Source organism: Penaeus vannamei, chromosome 26 (genome assembly GCF_042767895.1).
Source record: "Penaeus vannamei isolate JL-2024 chromosome 26, ASM4276789v1, whole genome shotgun sequence".
Classification (NCBI taxonomy): Eukaryota; Metazoa; Arthropoda; class Malacostraca; order Decapoda; family Penaeidae; genus Penaeus; species Penaeus vannamei.
Genome location: NC_091574.1, coordinates 36,111,840 through 36,116,839, shown reverse-complemented (window position 1 = coordinate 36,116,839; position 5,000 = coordinate 36,111,840). Strand labels below are relative to the sequence as shown.

The 5,000-nt window shown below is 33.0% G+C and overlaps 1 protein-coding gene across 4 annotated transcripts in view; it reads left to right on the top strand.

Annotated features, from left to right (window-relative positions):
- Positions 1–5,000, top strand: part of LOC113808381 (ESX-1 secretion-associated protein EspI-like) — an 86,751-nt gene that overhangs the window by 4,504 nt on the left and 77,247 nt on the right. The gene's annotated exons all lie outside the window — the stretch shown is intronic.

The following is a 5,000-nucleotide window of genomic DNA, read 5'->3' as shown; positions in this document are numbered from 1 at the left end:
AACAAGTAATGTGACAGATGATAAAAGTGATTGGAGATAACAGCAAACCGAAAATAACAGAATTGAAGGTAATAAAGATTTTAGTTAAGGATAAAATACATATGGATGTTATTGATAATGATGATCGTGATGAAAGTGATAATGATGAGTATGATGATGAGAGTGAAGATGACAAGTATGAGGGAGATGAGCATATTAATGATAACATATGTCATAATGAGTTTGAAGTATTTTCATGTTTATAGTGGGATTTAAATTTATAGTTATAGTTTGTTTAGTTATTTAAATTTGTTATAAGTTGATAGTTATTTGAGTTTGTAGTTATTGTTATTTAAACTTATAGTTACTTCAAATTATAGTTTATAGGTATTTCAATTTGTGATTCATTTTTAGGTATTCCAATTTATGATTAATTTTAGGTATTTTAATTTAAAATTCATTTATAGTTGTTTGAATTTATAGTTAAATTATAGTTATTTAGATTTACAATTAGGGTGAGGACACACTATCAATATTCTCGATAAAGACTAATATAATCATAATACCTATAATGAAAAAAAGGTTATCGAAAGATATCTTTGACTATTGATAAAGAGACAGCTACACCATCTTCAACTGTATTTCATATAGTCTTCTTGTTCTTATTGTATTTCTTAAGGAAAATGCTATATTAAAATTCCTTTTCTTTACATATTTACCTATGTATTTATATATTTATTTACCTATATATTTATATATTTATGCTATGTTATGATCCATTTTCTTTACATATTTACCTTTGAGAAATGATACAGTTATCAGATGTATCATTAATTATGAAGTTTGGTCGTTATGATAAAGATTATCGTGTTGATAGCGCCAGTGGTGATTATGATGATTATCATGATATTTTGTTATTATTTTTTATCATAATTATGATAATTATAGAAATAATAGAAAATATAATAATGAAAAGGTTGATAGTATTGATGATAATAGTGATAGTAGAAATGATGATAATAATTATTATTATGGTATGATGATGAAATACTAATGATGATAATAATTATTATTATGGTATGATGATGAAATACTAATGATGATAATAACGATATAACAAAGACACTAATACTACTAATGATATTGATAATGATAGTAGTAGGGAAAGTAATGATAGAAACGATAATGGTGATGGTAATGACAATAATTATGATTTTGATGATGATAATGATATTGAAAAAAAAACAATAACAGCAATAGTAATGTTAACACAATATTTATAGGATATAATAATGTATAAATCATAAATATATAATAACATATAATAATAGCAGTATTAGTAAATATTAAACATAATGATAACTTATGAATGATAATGGTGACAGATAATAATAATAATTATCACCTGAAAGTGAAACATCATCATAACATTTTCAAATACAGTTATATTGATAGCAAAATACAATAATCATAATCATTAAATAAAGCCATAGTCAAAATCAAAAGATCTCTGAATCTGCATCTTTTATTGGAAACTCTGAGCATTCAAACATCATTACAGATCTCTTTTCCCTTTCTTACATTCAGGTGCTGGGATATTTTGAAAGTTTCCTGTTTATGGTGTAATCCTTGTTATCATTAGCCTTCACCCACTCGTTAAATACTAATCTGTTGTGTGTTTGTTTGTTGCTAAAGAGATGGCGAGGTCGAAGCTGTTGAGGGTCTTAGTCTGCCTCTCTCTCTCTCTCTCTCTCTCTCTCTCTCTCTCTCTCTCTCTCTCTCTCTCTCTCTCTCTCTCTCTCTCTCTCTCTCTCTCTATCTATCTATCTCTCTCTGTCCCTTTCTCTTTGTTTCTGTTTATCTTTCTCTTCTCTGTTTCTCTTTCTAGATCTTCTTCTTTTCTCGTCTGCTCTCTTTCGCTACCTTCCTGTCTGGCTCTCTCTCCCTCTCTCTCTCTCTATCTATATATATCTCTATCTCTATCTCTCTCTCTCTTTCTCTCTCTCTCTCTCTCTCTCTCTCTCTCTCTCTCTTTTTGCTGCTCTCTTTCGCTCTCTCTATTTCTCCCTCTCTCTCCTCCTCCTCTCTGTCCCTTTCCCTTTTTCCTTCTCCCTCTCTCCCTCCTTCTTTCCCCAACCACATCGTGAACTTCGACGCTTAACCATTGTTTCTTTCGACAAACTCTCTCTGTGCATTAATTATCAGACGATTTCTCTTATCCGCCGTGTGGCATTCACCGAAAAAGCAATTTGCATAAGATCGTTGTGATACATTTAAGTATATTGAAGTTTTCTGGTCATTTGGGCAAGAGGCTTTCCCTCTCTCTCTCATATATATACCTATATAATGTATTATATACAACAACAACAACATTTTTCTCTGTCTCTCTAATGTCTGTCTCTCTCTCTCTCTCTCTCTCTCTCTCTCTCTCTCTCTCTCTCTCTCTCTCTCTCTCTCTCTCTTTCTCTCTCTGTTTTTTTTTTTTTTTTTTTTGCTTTTTGTTTTATGAAATTAAAAATACATTAAAAGAGCTTCTGATGGTGTGAATTACTGACTTTTTCACATTAATTCTTCTTTTTCTCTCTTTTTCTTCCTTTTTCCATTATTTTTATAGTATGAAATTAGAAAAATGAAGAAAGAGAACACATTCCTCTGATTTCTTTTCCCAACAATACTATTATCACTATTGTAATTGTAATAATGATGAGACTAATAATGATAATAATAATAATGATGATAATGATAATATAAATAATAATAATAATAATAACAGTAATAATGAGAATAATGATAAGAATTATAATAATAATGGTAATAATAACCATAATACTGATAATAATGATATACTACTGTTAATGATAATGATTATGAAAATCATAATATGACGTAATCAATGGCATTTCTAAAAGTTATTCTATCTCTGTTCATTATTTTATTATAGCTATATTTGTTTATTTATTTATTGTTATTATTATTATTTTGTATATCGAAGCATATAAGATTCTGGCTACGAGAGAGACGGAAAAAAATTCTCCTTGGTGTGTAAAGATGAATATGATGAGTGTTTTTTATTTACTTATTAACATTTTTTTCTAAATGTTATTTTGGTGTGTGGGAGAGAAAGAGACAGAGTAAGAAAGATAGGTAGAGAGAGAGAGGGGGGTGGGGAGAGAGAGAGAGAGAGAGAGACAGAGAGAGAAAGAGAAAGAGGTAGCGAGAGAGAGAGAGAGAGAGAAAGAGACAGAGAGAGAAAGAGGTATGAAGAGAGAGAAACAGAGAAAAGGAAGTGGTAGACAGAGAGAGAAGTGAAGACATACAGGCAGAGAAGAGAAACGAAAGAGGCAGACAGGCAGACAGACAGAGAGACAGGAATAGACGAACAGAAGAAAGAAAGAGATAGAGAGACAGACAGACAGACAGAGAGAGAGAGAAGAAAAATGAAGAGAGACAGACAGTAGACAGACAGAAGAGAGACGAGGGAGGCTGAGAGAGAGAGAGACAGACAGAGAAGGGAGATAGAGAACAGACAGACAAAGAGAGAGAGAGACAGATGAACTCAGGCAGAGGAAGAGAGAGAGAGAGAGAGAAGAGATTGAACGAACCTAGAAAGAGAGGGCAGACGAACAGACAGACAGAGAAGGAGATATAGAGAGACAGAGAGAGAGAGAGAGAGAGAGACGATTTTAGAAGAGAGAGAGATGAAGATTGAACGAACAGAGAGAGAAGGGGGGGAAGAGAAACTCTTAACCAACCCGAGTCGTGACGGGCTTGCAAGACGACTTACTCCCCCTGTTGTGTTGCAGCCTGACAGGTTGCAATTGGCAGGATCACCTTGCACTGTCGCTGTCTTCTCGCTGACAGTTCCTTCAGTAGGATTGTCTGTTTGTCTGTGCAATCAGTTATCATCATTATTCTCATCATCATTATTACAATTACAATAGTGATAATAGTATTGTTGGGAAAAGAAATCAGAGGAATGTTTTCTCTTTTTTTAATTTTTCTAATTTCATACTATAAAAATAATGGAAAAGGGAAGAAAAGAGAGAAAAAGGAGGTTCCATTGAGTGTGCTTGGGAGGAGAGAGAGTAAATGGAATGTTTAAAAGATGTTGCTGAAAAGTTGATGGATTTGATGTGAGGATAAAGATGATGATAAGACGGTCGAATATGATAAGGATGATAAGGATAAATATGATGATGATACTGATGATTCTAGTCAATGACATGATAGTAATTGCATCTCATGATAATGATAAATGGAATGATGAAATAGATGAACAAATGAATTTATATATGTATATTTTTGTGTGTGGGCGGATCAAAGTGAAAAGGAATAATGAAAACACAAAGAGACGTAAATTGCAATTGCATTTCCTTTAGAATCGACAAACCACAACGCTATTATGCTATTGACAAAACCTGTTGCAGATATTCCCACGTCGCCTCGTTGCAGATTGCACAGAATCGCACCACGTGTTGCCAATTCGTTTTCCCTCCTTTCCAAAAAAAAAAAAAAAAAAGATAGATGAAAGATTAAAAAAAGGAAAGAAAACTTTTTACTCCAAACGAGCATTGTAATAGACTTGAACAAGAGGAGTTTATTATTCCGAGAAAATGGTGGTAGTGTTTCGCTTCGTTTGTGATCTAACTAATATTGCTTTTTCGCTAATTGACTATAGATGCGTGGTCTCTCTCTCTTTGCTGTTATCTCCGCACTTCTTGCTCTGAAGGATGCTGGGCTTGGGGATGTGGGAGTGTTTGTGTGTGTCTGTGTGCTCTCTCTTTCTCTTTCTTTGTCTCTCTTTCTTTCTCTCTTTCTTTCTCTTTCTTTTTCTCTTTCTTTCTTTCTTTCTTTCTTTCTTTCTTTCTATTTTTCTCTCTTTCTCTGTCTCTCTCTGTTTCTCGTCTCTCTCTTCTCTCTCTGTCTATCATTATTCTCTCATCTGCCTCCCTCCACTTTCCTCTCTCTCTCTTTGTCTCCCTCCCTCGCCTTATTTACTATATTCTATCATATTATATCCC